The sequence below is a fragment of the Hyperolius riggenbachi genome, chromosome 10 (assembly GCF_040937935.1).
Source record: "Hyperolius riggenbachi isolate aHypRig1 chromosome 10, aHypRig1.pri, whole genome shotgun sequence".
Classification (NCBI taxonomy): Eukaryota; Metazoa; Chordata; class Amphibia; order Anura; family Hyperoliidae; genus Hyperolius; species Hyperolius riggenbachi.
In genome coordinates, this window is record NC_090655.1 from 158,093,079 (window position 1) to 158,112,413 (window position 19,335).

At 44.5% G+C, this 19,335-nt stretch overlaps 1 long non-coding RNA gene across 2 annotated transcripts in view; it reads right to left on the minus strand.

The window, feature by feature from the left end:
• Positions 1 to 19,335, minus strand: part of LOC137533796 (uncharacterized) — a 171,931-nt gene that overhangs the window by 129,414 nt on the left and 23,182 nt on the right. The window contains exon 2 of one of the 2 annotated variants that reach the window (XR_011024216.1): positions 8,391 to 8,443. The exons of the other annotated variant lie outside the window; for it this stretch is intronic. This is a non-coding gene — a long non-coding RNA (uncharacterized lncRNA). The remainder of the gene's footprint in view (positions 1 to 8,390; positions 8,444 to 19,335) is intronic. 2 annotated transcript variants of the gene reach the window in all.

Here is a 19,335-nt window from a genome sequence, read left to right on the forward strand (position 1 = left end):
CCAATCTTATTCATCCAATCTTACCAAATCTATGTAGTATAAGGGTAAATTGAGTGAATATACTGAATGGATACTTCAGGCAGTTACCTTATATTACATAGAAATGGTAAGATTGGATGAAAAAGATTGGATCATTAGTGGCCACCTTCAGGCCTATGTGGTGACCGCAATATATGGATCTCCACAATATATGGGAGAACAGGACAGAAAGCCTCTTCTAGAATTATCCATTTATCCAGCTGTAAATTAAAAATTTGCAAATGACATCTTAGCTCAGGCTAAATGTTGTGTATATAGACTTGGATATAATCCATGTAACAGTAGCAGGATATCTAATGTTGGATAAGTATATCAAAAGCATCGATATTTAACACAATAACCATGTTCAACAAGTGCAGCAAAAGGAAAAAAAAACAAACAAACATCTCTCTCTTTTCCCATGTTGAAAATGAGCAGATAAATTCCACACTACGTTACAAGCCTGGCACAGACTGGCATTAGGCACATAAAAAGGCATTTATCACACTGCTACATTTGAAATGTTTAAAACAAGCATTACAATATTAAGTTCACATTCAAATTAACAATTAAAGATATCCCGATGGAAATAAATTTACCTAACTAATAAACTGCAGTAACTTATAAATCAATGTATTTTACATTGCTCTAATACATATTCCATTTGCATGATGCATTTAAAGGATACCCAAAGTGACATGTGACATGATGAGATAGACATGGGTATGTACAGTGCCTAGCTAACAAATAAATATGCTGTGTTCCTTTTTTTCTTTCTCTGCCTGAAAGAGTTAAATATCAGGTATGTAAGTGGCTGACGCAGTCCTGACTCAGACAGGAAGTGACTAAAGTGTGACCCTTACTGATAAGAAATTCCAATCATAAAACACTTTCCTAGCAGAAAATGGATTCTGAGAGCAAGAAAGAGATAAAAAGGGGAAATTCTTATCAGTGAGGGTCACACTGTAGTCACTTCCTGTCTGAGTCAGGACTGAGTCAGCCACTTACATACCTGATATTTAACTCTTTCAGGCAAAGAAAGAAAAAAAGGAACACAGCCTAGTTATTTGTGTGCTAGGCACTGTACATACCCATGTCTATCTCATCATGTCACATGTCACTTCGGGTATCCTTTAAGAATGCTCCTATGTGATAAAATTAAACTGTTTTGCCAGTTTTGGACAGGCAGAGGGAGAATAAAAGCCATGTTGTTATTGCTGTCTCTGCCCTTGCTGTCTTTTTTTTTTTAGTCATAGTGAAATGAAAAACAAAGGCATAATAATAATAATAATAATAATAATTATTAATAATAATAATAATAATAATAATAATAATAATAATAAATACGTGTCTGTGTTTGTGTGTGTGTTTTTGGGAACAGCTAAAATGGCTACTTTATTGCTCTCCATGGCCCTTCAATTCCCTCTTTCACTTAAAGGACAACTGAAGTGATAGGGATATGGATGCTGACATATTTTTCATTTTAAACAATGCACTTTGCCTGGTTGCCCTGCTAATCATCTGCAACTAATGCTTTTAGCCAAACACCCTGAACAAGCATGCAGATCAGATGTTTGACTGAAGTTTGATTGGATTTGCTACATGCTTGTTTCTAGGATGCATAAAAGATCAGCAGGATGGCAGGCAACTGGTATTGTGTAAAAGAAAATAAGTATTACAGACAGCCTCCATATCCCACTAACTTCAGTTCTCATTTCTCCTAAGAGATAATGTTACATCTACTGTTTAAAATAACTTTTAAGCACTCTGCAATTTAAAAAGTACCACAAAGTAGGCAGCAAAGTTCTATCAAAATTATTCTGATTATTTCCATGTGTGTTGGTGGCATAAAAGGCATGTTATTGAAAAGGTGTGAACATATCACACCTTATAAGACTACATCAGGAGAAAACTTAGCAGAAAAAGAAAACTGAATTTGGGCCCCTGATTTACTGCAACACTAAAGCTCAAAATGGAACTCTCACTAACGGATCCATCTGAAAATGGCGCCTGCGAATAATGGCGCACGGTGTTGCCGCTAATCTGTTTGCCGCTTATCGCTATTTAACGTTAAAGCCTTATTGTTATTTAACATTAAAGCCTTATTGTTATTTAGCGTTAAAGCCTTATTGTTATTTACCATTAACACACAGAACCCTCTCTGTACCTATCCCTAACCCCTAAACCCTCCCTGGTGGTGCCTAACCACCCCCTGGTGGTGCTTAACCCTAAGAACCCCCTGGTGGTGCTTAACCCTAAGACCCCCCTGGTGGTGCCTAACCCTAAGACCCCCTGGTGGTTCCTAACCCTAATCAACCCCCTGATGGTGCCTAACCCTAACCACCACCCTGGTGGTGCCTAACCCTAACCACCCCCTGGTGATGCCTAACTCTAAGACCCCCCTGGTGGTGCCTAACCCTAAGACTCCCCCCCAGTGGTGTCTAATCCTAAGACCCCCTGGTGGTGCCTAACCCTAAGACCCCCCCAGTGGTGCTAACCCTAACCTTGACAGTGTTACATTAAATCCATTCACCATTTTGCAGTTAAATAACGTCTGCAGTTTGGCTTATGTAGGGCGCTATTGATAAATAACATTACTGTGGGCAATAACGTCTGCTGTTTGGCAAATGAATGGCACTATTGATAAATAACGTTAGTGTGTGCCGTTTTTCTTCTTTTCCCCCTGTGCGCCATTATTATGCAGTACTAACGATAAATAGCGATAAGCGCATCTTTTTAATGTGGCGCCATTTTTATGCATAGGCGCTGTGCGCCATTATTCACTGATCCGCTCACTAACTCACTAACATAGAAACTAACTTACAGGGTCACTTCCAGCACAGATGGGTGAATGTATAACATGAGAGCAGTCAAATATCTTTGTAAAATCTTTACTTGTTTCTAATTTGTAGTTCATTGCTAACAAGAGTTTGTGGCAGTATTGATGTTCTGTCTGTGTGTCTATCTACAAATGGTGAACACTATTCAAGATGTCCAGGGCAGGAGCAGGTGGTTCATCACAACCGTAGGTTTGGTAACATAATTTTTTCATAACAAACATACGTTTGTGAACAGAATTCTTCCATCACATATCGGTAGGTTTGTGATCAGAATTCTTCCCCAGAAGTGAGCTTCTGCAGTTGTATTTGATTGATCACAGCACGGGAAAAAACTAATCTTGTTTTCTCAACAGCAAATTATCATAAGAACTCTCTCATTTACTTGATCAGGAAATAAAGAAAACCCATCTTGCTTAGGAAGAAAACAAAAAACAAAAAACCCTCAGTTCTTAGCAACAACTTCAGTTATTATTTTCTCTGACCCTACCAACTGCTGACTAGAGGAGGAGGGGAAGGGGGGGGGGGGGGTAGTTAGAGGCCTTGGGTTTGCTCTCCCTCCTTCTCCACATCCACATACATGGTAGCGCTAGGGATAGTCAGAAATGCCAATTTTATATTTCAATGAATGCTGCATTCCGACATGTAACATTCCGCATTGCTAATTTTCTGACTTCCAGGGACTTATTTTTAATAAAGTTTGTTATGTTGATTTCCAAATTTCGTGCGATCTGTTATATTTTGCAAATGTATGATACATTACGTGTCAGGGCCGGATTTACAACTAAGGAGCCTATGGGCACATAAGGACTGGCACCCTAAGCTCCGCCCCTTAACACAAGCCACACCCCTTCAAGACAAACACCCCCCATATGCAGAGTATTACCGAAGTGGCTTGCTCTCATTTACCTTTCCAGCTGGCATGCTCTTTTCTCTGTGCTGCTGTCATCTCCTGGTGCCTGGAGTGACCCAATGAACTGGCGGTGTATGTGAGTGCATACATGTTGCCGGGTCATTACAAGCAGCGGGAAAAGACAGCAGCGCAGAGAAAGGAGCACACAGGTTGGAGAGCTGGGCAGAGCGCTCCGCTGTGCTAATACTCTGCAGGGCCTCAGGGAGAGCAGTATAGCAGGTGGACACCTGGAGGAGTGACAGTAATTGATCTTTAATAGATTTCATGTTGAAATCTATTAAAAATCGATGTGAAATGTGTGGCAATGATAGATCCCTCTCTGATCAGGGGTCGATCAGAGAGGGAACAATCTTTTGGGCATGTCGAAAAAAACTGTGCCTGTGTATGTCAGGCATCAGGCACTGGGATGCTCATAGCGAGTCAATTTTCCCAAATTCGGGTACTCAAATTCGGATCGGTGATTTGGCCGTGATCACGGGTTCACCCAGTGATTAAACCACCAAAACCCACTGACTTTAGCGACTTTAGGGGTTAATATACCCCTTACATGGTATAATAAACACACAATTTGACAGATACCTTAAGAAGAATAGTGGGAACAAGAGGATTTTTTTTTTTCAAAAAGACGTTACACTTTTTGAGAAAATCAATTTTCAAATTTCAAAGGAAAAAAGTATACATTCAAATGCGGTAAATGACAGTTTGTAAATGAAACAAAACCAGCCGACTTTAGCAGTTAATAGCAAAGCCCCCTTACATCATAAAAACACCAAATTTGCAGGATATGTTAAGAAGATAGTGGGAAACAATATTAAAAAAAAAAAAAATTTTGTGCTGATTCTGGGAATTTTTTTTTAAATGACGTGGGGTCCCCCTCCCGAGCCTCTGTAACCCCTTGTCCCTATGCAGGCTGGGATAGCCAGAATGCGGAGCCCCGGCTGACTGGGGCTTTGCACCCTGAGCTATACCAGCTCGCATAGTCCATGGTATGGGGGTGCTCTTCCCCACCTCCGGGGCTCCAGGAGGAGGTAGGGGTGACTCCCGGGGGGGGGGGGGAGTTCATGGTGGCATCTGGGAGTCCCCTTTAAGAAGGGAACCCCAGATGCCCGCTCCCCTCCCAGGAGAAATGAGTATAGATCAGGCATGGGCAAACTTGGCCCTCCAGCTGTTAAGGAACTACAAGTCCCACAATGCATTGCAGGAGTCTTACAGCCACAGTCATGACTCATAAAGGCAAACGCATTGTGGGACTTGTAGATCCTTAACAGCTGGAGGGCCAAGTTTGCCCATGCCTGGTATAGATAGACAGAGATAGAACATTTATATTGTGCTTTTCTCCTGACAGACTCAAAGCACCAGAGCTGCAGCCACTAGGACACGCTCTATAGGCAGTAGCAGTGTCAGGGAGTCTTGCCCAGGGTCTCCTACTGAATAGGTGCTGGCATACTGAACAGGCAGAGCCAAGATTCAAACCCAGGTCACCTGTGTCAGAGGCAGAGCCCTTAACCATTACACTATCCAGCCACTGGGGTATGAAGTGCCTAATGGTAAATCCGTCCCTGTTGCGCGGTATCCACAATGCCAAATGCCAACCATGGTGCATTTCTGAATTTTCCGATTGGCCTTATAATTCTGAGTCTTGTGATTGGCCTAAAAATGTTGAGTCTTGATACTCAGAATTCTACTCTCGGAAATTCCACAAAATTCTGATTTCCACATACTGATTTTCGAATACCGTTTTCCACTTCGGAAAGCAGATTTTAAATCAGAAAAGTGCAGATTCAAACTCTGGAAGCTCATCCCTAAGTAGTGTTGTAATATTTACCTACTCCAGCACTGTGGGTCTTCTTCATGCTTTACAGCTGTACACACTCTTCTGCCATTCACCTTTTGCAAACACATGACTGATGCGAGTGACATGATTTGGAGCCAGAGCAGCAGAGAGTGTGTCACTGTGATGCACGGAGGAGACCTGCAGCACTGGAGTATGTAAGTATTGCACTGCTCCCTGCCCTACGCTGCTTGGTGGGAGGTAAGTAGGTGAAGTGAGGAGCACCTAAGCGAAAGCGGGTGTGCCTCGACCCCGTCCCAGTGCCTCTTGGGACAAGTGCAGTAGAAGGAATGGACGGGTCGGCACCACCAAATAGTATAAATAGCTCTTTATTTGGTCACATAACAGCAGTGACAGACGCTGTTTCGGGCTAACCAGCCCTTTATCAAACTGCTCACAAAGTGAATCACACCCCAAACACCATATTTATACACCCACATAATGGGAGGGGACACCGACGGACCCGATGGGGGACTCAGGTCAAAAATAACACAGACATAGTTACATAGTTACATAGTTACATAGTTATTTTGGTTGAAAAAAGACATACGTCCATCGAGTTCAACCAGTATAAAGTACAACACCAGCCTGCTCCCTCACATATCCCTGTTGATCCAGAGGAAGGCGAAAAAACCCTTACAAGGCATGGTCCAATTAGCCCCTAAAGGGAAAAATTCCTTCCCGACTCCAGATGGCAATCAGATAAAATCCCTGGATCAACATCATTAGGCATTACCTAGTAATTGTAGCCATGGATGTCTTTCAACGCAAGGAAAGCATCTAAGCCCCCTTTAAATGCAGGTATAGAGTTTGCCATAACGACTTCCTGTGGCAATGCATTCCACATCTTAATCACTCTTACTGTAAAGAACCCTTTCCTAAATAAATGGTTAAAACGTTTTTCCTCCATGCGTAGATCATGTCCTCTAGTCCTTTGAGAAGGCCTAGGGACAAAAAGCTCATCCGCCAAGGTATTATATTGCCCTCTGATGTATTTATACATGTTAATTAGATCCCCTCTAAGGCGTCTTTTCTCTAGACTAAATAAACCCAGTTTATCTAACCTTTCTCGATAAGTGAGACCTTCCATCCCACGCATCAATTTTGTTGCTCGTCTCTGCACCTGCTCTAAAACTGCAATATCTTTTTTGTAATGTGGTGCCCAGAACTGAATTCCATATTCCAGATGTGGCCTTACTAGAGAGTTAAACAGGGGCAATATTATGCTAGCATCTCGAGTTTTTATTTCCCTTTTAATGCATCCCAAAATTTTGTTAGCTTTAGCTGCAGCTGCTTGGCATTGAGTACGATTATTTAACTTGTTGTCAATGAGTACTCCTAAGTCCTTCTCCAAGTTTGATGTCCCCAACTGTATCCCATTTATTTTGTATGGTGCTAGACCATTAGTACGTCCAAAATGCATGACCTTACATTTGTCAACATTGAATTTCATCTGCCATGTATGTGCCCATATAGCCATCCTATCCAGATCCTGTTGCAATATGACACTATCTTCCTGAGAGTTGATGATTCTGCACAATTTTGTATCATCTGCAAAAATAGCAACATTGCTCACTACTGCATCTACTAGGTCATTAATAAATAAATTGAAGAGCACTGGACCCAGAACAGACCCCTGCGGGACCCCACTGCTAACAGTCTCCCATTTTGAGTACGATCCATTGACCACAACTCTTTGTTTTCTGTCCATTAGCCAGTTCCCTATCCATGAACACAGACTCTTCCCCAGTCCTTGCATCCTCAACTTTTGCACCAGACTTTTGTGGGGAACAGTGTCGAAGGCCTTTGCAAAGTTCAAGTATATCACATCTACAGCATTCCCAATATCCATATTAGCATTCACTACCTCATAAAAACTGAGCATGTTAGTCAAACAGGACCTGTCTTTAGTAAACCCATGTTGATGCTGAGAAATAAGATTATTTTCTACTATGAAGTCATGTATAGTATCTCTTAGTAACCCCTCAAATAGTTTGCATACAACTGATGTTAAACTTACAGGTCTATAATTTCCTGGATCAGATTTTTTGCCCTTCTTAAATAATGGGAAAACGTGGGCTGTATGCCAATCCACTGGGACTCTGCCAGTTGCAAGAGAGTCACAAAAGATAAGATAAAGGGGTTTATCTATAACTGAACTTAATTCCCTTAGAACCCGAGGATGCATGCCATCCGGGCCAGGTGCCTTGTCTATTTTTAATTTATTTAGTCTTGCCTTCACTTCTTCCTGCGTTAAGTATTTAATATTACAGTTAGAAGATTGAGACTCTTCTGCCTCTGTAGTTTGCAGAAAGTGCTGTTTCTTTTGTGAAGACAGAAGCAAAGAAAGCATTTAATAACTCTGGCTTACCTTAGTCATCCACCATTGAGTTCCCATCCTCACATAACTCATCCACAGCGGAAAACCGCCGAACGCCAAGCCTCTGCCTCCCTCAGCGCTGTCTCATGGTGTCAGGCCAATCAGAGCTGTACTAAGCCGCCGGCCAATCCAGTGCGAGACCAGGCGCCGCCCCTACTGACGTCACGGCTATACGCCGTGCATATCAATAGAGGGCCGTCATTGGCCACGCTTGGCAACAGGGGGAGTGTACGGCGTCATAGCAACGCCGCACCGCTGTGTAAAAATATCAAAGGCATGTGCGGCGTCATAACAACACCGCACCAGCCTAACTCCTAGGCATGTGCCATAATAGAAAAATTGTAAACACAAAAACGAATAGATAAAAAGACACATGTTAAGAAAAACATTTTTATATAAAAAAAGACTTACGAATTCCCCATCAGATCAGTCCAGTGCACCATATAAAAACATGATAAGAGCATCTAGAAAAACAGAAAATAAATGAACAAGATATATGAGACCCTCAGCAACAGACACCTCCCATCACTAAAGACAAAACCTGAGATCATATTCCTTGTTTAGTCCCCCTGATCCCATGGTGCCCAGTCTCCTTATCCATTATGCCTCTTTGCGAAGCAAAGCCTTATCACGATTCCCTCCCCTATAGTTAGCAAGAATTCCATCAATAACCGTAACCCTTAACTGAGAAACCGTGTGGCGACAACTATGAAAATGCTCAGCCACAGTCAGGTTGCATAGAGGGTTACGTATATTCGATTTATGCGATGCAATGCGGTCCTTAAGTCGTTGAGTCGTTTTACCGACATAGGATAGACCGCAAGGACATTTAAGCATATACACCACATAAGTGGAATCACAATTGTACAGACCATTAATGCGCATAGGAGCACAAAGGGAGGGATGCGAAAAAGTCTTGCCTCTAATCACATTGTTGCACATGTGGCAACACAAACAGGGATACATACCACGACGACCCTCACCAGGACGCGTCGTAGTAACCGCCGTGATCTTATCGCGTACTGTCGGGGCACGTTTAAACGACATGAGAGGAGGGTACCTAAATTCAGGAATTGCAGGCAACCCATCTCTCAAAATGTGCCAATGTCTGCGGATACTGCGAGTCACAGCCTCACTGCACACATTGAATGTAGAGACAAAAGGCAATCTGGCACCAGCACCCTCTGTGCGCCTCCTTACTCTGGAATTAAAACATTGGTCCGGATAACCACGAGATCTAAATTTATCCACCATCTCCTGTCCACGTGCAACACGTGTATCTCCATCACTGACAATCCTAGTCACTCTTGAGAGCTGGCTCTGGGGAATACTCACCTTGGTGCTCATGGGGTGAAAACTATCAAAATGCAGAACCGAATTACGGTCTCTACTACTCTTCACATACAAATCCGTCTTCACCCCAGTGTCACCAATGGAGACCAACACATCCAGAAACGGGACGCTGGTAGTGTCAGCATGGACCGTGAGTCGCACATAAGGACAGGAGCTGTGGAGCTGTGATACGAAGTCCCGCAAGCTGCTCTGTGGCCCCCTCAAAATGCAAAAGATGTCATCTATAATACGCCACCAGCACAAAGCGTGCTGGTGGAACAAAGAATTAGTATACACAAAGGCTTCTTCATAAAGCCCCATGTATATGTTATAAACTGTTCTTATCACCTTGCTTCGACACCATCGTCTCACAGACTGTGAGATCACTTGACTCTCCACACAGCAAACAGGAGATAGACTTTCTCAGGCTTCTTCAAAGTTTACGTTATTTATTCAAGTCACAGAAAGACAGATAGATACAGTCATCATATCCTAGCTATGCCAATCTTCATGTTGCGTTACAAGCTCGTGATGAGACTCCCTGCTGAAGTCTATCAGGTACCTTCTTCCTAACTACGTTACACTAAACTACCTATGTACAACATACATTATATCAGATTACAGAAAGGAAGAACATGCTTAGAGGTCCCAGTCGGCCTTGCGAGCTAGTGCGGAAGGAAGAAGCAGAAGTGAGCTCTCATAGCTCCCTCAGCCTTTAATACCGACTAGGAAAGAGTTAAATATGACATCATCTTCGCCACCCCCTAGATTAGTCTATTGGTGGACCCACTTGTGGTGTCATCATACACACCTACTTGATTAATAATCAATGAGGCATTTGGCCTATATGCAGGACCGTGGATGTTTATTAAATATGGCCAATGTTTTCTGTTCCTGTGGTTGAGGTCAGAGTAGTCCGATGGCCTTCTTTTAGGAACATGTTCTCAGTATCTGCGTGTATCCTCTGCTACACGCAGACCCTGAGATGCCTCTGCCTGCATCACAAAACCTCTATTTATTTTAAAGGCATACACTGCGGACAAGCCTTTTACATAAAACTCAGGCCAAGTAACTGAGGCCTACTTAAATTATAACAGTCCCCCCTAAAACGGCTTGACCCGCAGATCCCAGCGTCTGAACCTCCCAGTACCTGGTTTCTTTTCTTTTATGTTTCACTTTTCGATGTTCGTGCTCACACAACTTCTCTGCTCTAGGCGATTACCCCTGGAAGAGAGAGAGCAAGACCTCTTCGTCTTCCTGTAACCAGGCTCTCTGGGGAGGCCCTACTTCTAAGTCCCTCTATACCACATGCTCAGCATTTGCGTCACTCACGTATCACTCACAAACTTGCATGACCACAGAAAAGTGAAACTCGTTTGTTTGTTACTCGATGGAGCAGTGCCAGGTGCCTTCTAAAAGAGCGCCTTTATACAATCAGCTCCATCACAGGTACTACTAAACCTATACCCGTAACCCTGTATATCCCTTAATTTAAACTATTGGTTCAGGAGATTGTTTATGAGGCACCAATCTCTGGACCAGGTTAATTTGTTTTACGTAATTTTAACACGCAACCTCACCTGGATAATGATGCCTAAAGTTGTCATCCCCATCCAGACGACCAGTGGGTGTAGAAAGAACTTTGGAACTGCAGAGGCCCAGTCCGAGTGTCCCTGGAACATCACCGGAACCTTTGTCCACCAGGTCAGACTGGAACTCACCTGCTCATTTTTGTGTTCTACCTCGTGAAGATCACCTGTATCATGGTGAAATCTTACCTCTAACTTAGTGTATTGTTTGTTTAACCTTTGTAACAAAATGTGGTCGTCTTGGATCAAAACCTGTTTCCCTTCGTCCCATGTCATGTTCTCTTTCAGGATGGGAACTACCAGTGAAACTTTGAACTTTAGATTTTTCTTAACAATTTGAGAAACAACGTCATCCAACCTGGATGACAGGATCCATATGGGATCTCCACTCACCCAATATGTTCCCCTTGGAATCTCCCCCTTATCGGAACAATTATGAGAATATACCTTGAATGTATCATTAGAACTTATGTTAAAAAACCAAACCTTTCCTTCAGCCACCGGAACTATCGGTTGGGCTTCAGGGTGGATCTTTTGAATGGTAGCCTCGCATTCTGCGTTATTGAGCCTGCAGGCTTCTTCACTAAATTTGACTTGCCCCGGCCAACGCAGGTACTTCTGCAAGAATTGCCCACATGAGGACAACTCTACTTGCTTCACCTCCCCGTCTAGCACCAAAAAAGGTTGACCTCTCAGGTCCTGGTGTAAGACACGGGTTGAGGTGGGAACTAAGGAAGTAGCGGTGCCTAAAGGAATGTTGCACCGTTTCCATTTGTTCACCCAAGCATCTCGAAGCTGCCATGCTAAAGATCCTTCTCCAGAAAAATTAATATACCTCCCCTTGTCCAATCTCTCGCTGACAAAATATGTCCCCAGCTGTGAGGTCGGGAAGACTGTACTCTCTGCAATCGTTCGATTAAGAGTACCTCTTCACTTACCCAACTATCATGAGGATAAGCTGCTGCATATGGACTGTGTAATATCGTCCCCTGTTGTGACCCGTGTAGTGTGAATGGGGTTCCCTGTGTTGGCGTTCCCTCCCCCGGGACCGCTCTCCCCACCCTCTTTGTCACCTGGAAATGTGGCTTGATCTCGATTTTTACTTCTTGTTTCGAGAACCACCAACCCTCGGCTTTCCAGCCTTTACGTGTGTATAGTTGTTTCAGAGGCACTCTCTGTTGGTAGCTCCAGAGTGTGATGTTGTCCCCTGCGTCTCTCTGGTAAGAGAATTGACACCTCCTGCTCGTTCCTCTCCAATCTGGAACCATCTCACTCTGCATAACCAAGACAAGGTACCCCTGAATCACACACTCCACCTTTTGCATGTACCCATTGTACTGCAATGTACCTTTTAACAAACCTTTGGATCGGTGCATCGATTCTGGGAGTGTGACCTTCAATAGCAGATTTCCACTGCCTTTCCAGTCACCCTGCCAGCACACCTGACCTTTCAGACCTTTCACCCACATTGTGCCATGAAATTTGTTTTCTCCTGGCACAAGTGCTCTTTTCCTCCATCCCTGCTTGGTCCATCTGTGCCAATCAGAGGGAGGTGTGAAAGGATCAGTACCTTTGTCACCAAACATTAACATGCTTGGGCCTTGCATTCTCATTAACCCCTTATTATACATGAGAATGTCCTCTCTTCGTTCTCCTAGGACGGAATGGCAACCTAGGTTCACCATCAGCACGGTACTCTTCATTATAAAAGCACCACCTTGGGAAAGAAAAACATTAGCAATTTGCACTATGCTTTGCTCAGACAGTTTTTTTAGACGTTTTCCGATCTCAGGAATCTCGTGTTTTAGTCTCTTTCCAATTTCAGGAATCTCGTGTTTTAGTCTCTTTCCCATTTCAGGAATCTCGTGTTTCTCCAAGCTTAGATTGGCATCTGGAACCTTTCGCTTATCCGACTGACATCTCCAGCTTTGCTGCCAGCACTGCAGCTGTCTCAATTCCATATTGCCAAACACCTGAAATCGAAATACAAACAAATCAATTCTTATTAATGATTTGGGATTCGCCCTGCGGCTTGTACTCTTTACCCTTTAAAATGATCAATATATACCGTAATTGATCTCGTTGTTTTATGGTTCTCATGAACTCTGTTTACTCTTTTTGGTAGATTGGAGTTAAACTTCACCCCCCTACCTCAGTACTATCCTCAGTACTTACCTGTTTAAAATATGCTCCCGCGGACTTCACCTTTGGAAGCTCGCTTCACCTTTGGAAGCTCTCACCCCATTGCAGCTCACTCCACATCCCCCCTCATCTGTCCATGCGCGGCCGTCGCATGCACAGATTACGGATGCCACACCTGATGCTGCTTTGCAGGTGAGCCTGCAATGCTCTTACTCATTATCGCATTTACTTATCTAGAACTTCATCGCGATACCAGCTCTGCTAGAAGTTCTGTGTGTTGTGTCCTCTGATCAATGTTTGCCGTGCCACTACCTAGACTACCAAAAAAAAATGGCTGCCTCCCTGTAGGAAGGAGCACTTTACACTTAAACTACACAGGGTGCAGGGCTAAGCATACCAGCGTCACATGCCTGTATGCAGATCCCTGAATGCCCACTTGGTAGGCAGTCACATGGCAAACACCGTACTGATACACTGTCACTCTGTAAACGGCAATTCTATCATCTGTATAATTGCCCCCTGAACTGCTGTCAGTTCTTGTTCTTAGTGCTACAATTGATAGGAGCTGGAAAAAACATATTTGACCAATCAGTGGCCGAAAAAAACGCACAAAAAAACAGCCCCAGCCCAGCATAGATCTCTCAGTCAGGCTCTGGCCCTGTCCACGACAAAAACCGGAAAAAACGTTACCGCTCTGCAGCAGCGGCGACGGAAACCCGGATTGGTCAACTCCCTTTTTTCCACCTCCGGCACCCCCCTGATGCACTGTCCCCCCCCCCCCCTATACTCTATTGGGAATTCATGCTGCACCACCCATTAAGGTGCCCCACTTACAGGAATAATCCCGTAAGCAACTCAGTACAGACACTTTCCTGACCTGCACTGCTACGTGTGTCCCTGCACCTAGCTGGGACACACTTCCTATCTGTGCTCCTGCTAATCTGACAGTAATAGCTTGGTGCACGTATCCTGGCATTCCTTTCCATGGACTCAGGGAAAAACTCTGGGGAAATACTTTGAGACCCGAGACACACAGTAGCATGTCTCTGTATTTCTACCCCCCTCCCTTTCAGCTGCTCTGCCCGGAGCCGCGAGCACAGCCTGACGTGCCGTGGATCCCCCAGCCCCTCCTCCCCCCGCCATGACGTGTGGGGGCCATGACTCTCGGGGGCGGGCTCTCTCCACTGCCGCCATTTTGAGTCCTGGACTGCCAGCTAAGATGGCTGCTCCCATAGCAGCCTCTCGTTCCTATATCTTAGGAGAGAAAACAAAATACAAACAGAACAAACATTTTTTATGTATAGTTACTCAGCATCTATCCACAATGCAGAGTAAAAAAAAAAGCATTGCGCCACATACATTCCTGGATGTCCGTAAAAACCTAAGGAGAAATCCTTGGGACGTGGAAAACTCCCTCTTTCCACAAATCATCTGCAGCTTATCTCCGCCATACCTCAAAACTACTCAAGCGCTCAGCGTAACTCTAAACCACATTAACAGCTAGTACTTTTGAGACGCACATTTATCACTCTGACGTGACTAAACAACATTAAACCTATATATACATTTAGAAATTTTAGCGGCCCTGACTGGAACTAGATAAGCTTGCACCTCTCACTACGCTATCCACTACGGACAGGGAACCAAACATGCTGCCCGAAAAAAACACGCCCGAGTACAGTCGCACCTCACCCATTATCTCAGCTGTAACTATAATCTTACTCACACAGCTACCCAGAGACAAGGGTTGTGCCTTCCTGTCTAACCAGCTCACCGGGAAAAAAAAAGGAAAAGAAGAAGAGGAAAAAAAAACCCAGCTTACCCCTGTCACTCACTCTCCTTCCTTTCTTCTCTCCCCTCATCCATTACTACCGGCTTATCTCCTGCTGCGGGGGACCCCCCCCCCCCTGCTCTATCTGGACATTTTTCCCAACCTCTGTAGAGACGGGGAGAGAAGAGAAGAGAGAGGAAAAAAAAAAACCAATCGACTTCTTTCCAGCAAAAACATGCCTGAGACAAATGCAGAGATAACCACTACCTAAATATACAACACAGGAAGCTTGAATCCGAAGAAAAAAAACCAAGCACATAAACTCTGAAAACAGCCTCACCCCTCCCACCACGCACGGGAGAGATGAGAAGCCTGCAGCCACCACGCTGCAATTAACACAGAATGTACACATTAACACATTATCCTCTCCTTGTTATAAAATACAACACAGATAACGCCATCTAACAACGTAAATCAAACTTGCCTGAGCTGCAGATTCTTCGCAATTCATCAGCATTCCGCAACTTTTCCTCCCACGAAACTTCTGTGGACTCCGGAACGTCAGTGGGGGCATCCACCTTCCCCCACAGCGGATCAATCTCCAGCGGCAGTTGCGAGCAGCCGTAGCCTCGGAGAGTTCCTTCTGACCCAGGTTTTTAGGCTTGTAACTGTGTGCACATGCAGTTACAGTGTAACGTCCAAGAGTTTCGCCGCTGATCCTCGAATTGCAGCCCGTGTGCTTGCTTGGCTCCCGCAATGCACACTCCCCACACCAGCTTATCAGTATCAGCTTGATAAGCTTTACCGTCCGCGTCCGTCTATCCCGCTTGTTTTGCTGTGGAATATCTTGAAAACACCTTCTTCGGCCCCGGCCCCTGTCTGCCTGTTTTTCTAGGCAGGGAAGGGTTTCAGTACCACTGTTATAAACTGTTCTTATCACCTTGCTTCGACACCATCGTCTCACAGACTGTGAGATCACTTGACTCTCCACACAGCAAACAGGAGATAGACTTTCTCAGGCTTCTTCAATGTTTACGTTATTTATTCAAGTCACAGAAAGACAGATAGATACAGTCATCATATCCTAGCTATGCCAATCTTCATGTTGCGTTACAAGCTCGTGATGAGACTCCCTGCTGAAGTCTATCAGGTACCTTCTTCCTAACTACGTTACACTAAACTACCTATGTACAACATACATTATATCAGATTACAGAAAGGAAGAACATGCTTAGAGGTCCCAGTCGGCCTTGCGAGCTAGTGCGGAAGGAAGAAGCAGAAGTGAGCTCTCATAGCTCCCTCAGCCTTTAATACCGACTAGGAAAGAGTTAAATATGACATCATCTTCGCCACCCCCTAGATTAGTCTATTGGTGGACCCACTTGTGGTGTCATCATACACACCTACTTGATTAATAATCAATGAGGCATTTGGCCTATATGCAGGACCGTGGATGTTTATTAAATATGGCCAATGTTTTCTGTTCCTGTGGTTGAGGTCAGAGTAGTCCGATGGCCTTCTTTTAGGAACATGTTCTCAGTATCTGCGTGTATCCTCTGCTACACGCAGACCCTGAGATGCCTCTGCCTGCATCACAAAACCTCTATTTATTTTAAAGGCATACACTGTGGACAAGCCTTTTACATAAAACTCAGGCCAAGTAACTGAGGCCTACTTAAATTATAACAGTATAAATTTGCATAGGAGGGGGCCACATTCGAGCCCATAGCAGTGCCCCATTTCTGAATATAAAACGCCCCTGCAAAAGAAAAATAGTTAAATTTCAAAACGATCTCTAACAACATGATAGCAAACTTTCGCTGTTCTAAAGTAAGATCAGTGCATGTCATGAGATACCAATCTACAGCCTCCACACCTCCATCATGTGGGATGGAGGTGTAGAGGCTTTCAACATCCATGGTAACCAAGAATGCATCACCATCAATGTGCAAACCCTTGAGTTTATCTAAAAACATGGATGTATCCCGCGGATACGAGGGCAAAGCCTGCACCAGCGGTTGGAGAAGATCATCGAGGAATTTGGCCAAGGGGACAAAAATAGAACCAACCCCCACCACAATAGGCCTCCCCGGTGGTCGCTTATGAATCTTAGGCAATATATATAAATGAGGAGTCCTAGGGGACTCTGCTCTCAGGTACCTAAATAAGCCTGCATCAATAACACCAGATTGTAATGCCGAATTTAATAACTCATCAATTTTAGAATGTATAGTCAGAACAGGATCAAAGCTAATAGGTTCATAAACCTCGGTGTCCACCAATTGGCGTAACACTTCGGCCTCATACATAGTGGTGTCCATCACCACCACGGCCCCGCCCTTATCTGCTGGACAGACCGTAATGGCAGTGTTCTTTTGCAATGTCCCCAAGGCTTTACGTTGAACTGGGGTCAAATTGCATTGGACCTTAAAAGAACCATGTTGGAAATCCGTCTCAAGCTTACGAAGATCTTCCTGTACCCTATTAATGTAGGTATCGATAATTGGATGACTAGGTGGTACAAAGTCACTTCGATTCCTCAGACCTATAGTCCTTAATTCAAACCGTCCATCAACTGGCGCAGCTCTATCAGCAAACTGCGGTATTGTAGAAAAAAATTGTTTAAGTTTCAGAGAGCTGAAAAAACGATATAACTCCTGATCGAGATCAAAGAAATTTGGAAAATACGTGGGGCAATATGACAAACCCAATTCCAGAACCTCAGTTTCTTCCACAGTAAGGGAGTAAGAGGAAATGTTCACGACCAGGGATGTCCCTATTTCCTGGGCCTCAGTATTCGAGGGCTCACTGGATGTTTGCCTCTCCCGGCGCCTCCTGCGTCTCCGTCCGCCCCTCCTGACCCTCCCCCGGCTCCCACGTTTGGGGATGGGTCTCTTGAGCCAGCGCTAGAGGCATCAGATACAGGATCTGCACCTGAGCATGAGCCAGGAATCCTAGGTTTACGTCCTTGTGGAGGCTTACCTCCCTTAGGCCCTGGGCGCCTGGGTGCCAGTTGTTTCTGCCAGGCGTAGACATAGCCGGAGGCGTAGTCAGTTGAATCACGTGCAAATTTACCTCTCTTTTCATTCTGCACTGATTTGATGAATTCCTCCATTTTTTTATTCAACAGTTCCTCATGCTGTATAAATTCACCTGACGTCATGTTGTTTTTCACCTGAGTGGTCAACAGATCAATCTTCGCATCCAACAGCGTCCCGTTTCTGGATGTGTTGGTCTCCCTTGGTGACACTGGGGTGAAGACGGATTTGTATGTAAAGAGTACGGACCGTAATTCGGTTCTGCATTTTGATAGTTTTCACCCCATGAGCACCAAGGTGAGTATTCCCCAGAGCCAGCTCTCAAGAGTGGCTAGGATTGTCAGTGATGGAGATACACGTGTTACACGTGTTGCACGTGGACAGGAGATGGTGGATAAATTTAGATCTCGTGGCTATCCGGACCGATGTTTTAATTCCAGAGTAAGGAGGCGCACAGAGGGTGCTGGTGCCAGACTGCCTTTTGTCTCTACATTCAATGTGTGCAGTGAGGCTGTGACTCGCAGTATCCGCAGACATTGGCACATTTTGAGAGATGGGTTGCCTGCAATTCCTGAATTTAGGTACCCTCCTCTCATGTCGTTTAAACGTGCCCCGACAGTACGCGATAAGATCACGGCGGTTACTACGACGCGTCCTGGTGAGGGTCGTCGTGGTATGTATCCCTGTTTGTGTTGCCACATGTGCAACAATGTGATTAGAGGCAAGACTTTTTCGCATCCCTCCCTTTGTGCTCCTATGCGCATTAATGGTCTGTACAATTGTGATTCCACTTATGTGGTGTATATGCTTAAATGTCCTTGCGGTCTATCCTATGTCGGTAAAACGACTCAACGACTTAAGGACCGCATTGCATCGCATAAATCGAATATACGTAACCCTCTATGCAACCTGACTGTGGCTGAGCATTTTCATAGTTGTCGCCACACGGTTTCTCAGTTAAGGGTTACGGTTATTGATGGGATTCTTGCTAACTATAGGGGAGGGAATCGTGATAAGGCTTTGCTTCGCAAAGAGGCATATTGGATAAGGAGACTGGGCACCATGGGATCAGGGGGACTAAACAAGGAATATGATCTCAGGTTTTGTCTTTAGTGATGGGAGGTGTCTGTTGCTGAGGGTCTCATATATCTTGTTCATTTATTTTCTGTTTTTCTAGATGCTCTTATCATGTTTTTATATGGTGCACTGGACTGATCTGATGGGGAATTCGTAAGTCTTTTGTTATATAAAAATGTTTTCCTTAACATGTGTCTTTTTATCTATTCGTTTTTGTGTTTATAATTTTTCTATTATGGCACATGCCTAGGAGTTAGGCTGGTGCGGCGTTGTTATGACGCCGTACACTCCCCCTGTTGCCAAGCGTGGCCAATGACGGCCCTCTATTGATATGCACGGCGTATAGCCGTGACGTCAGTAGGGGCGGCGCCTGGTCTCGCACTGGATTGGCCGGCGGCTTAGTACCG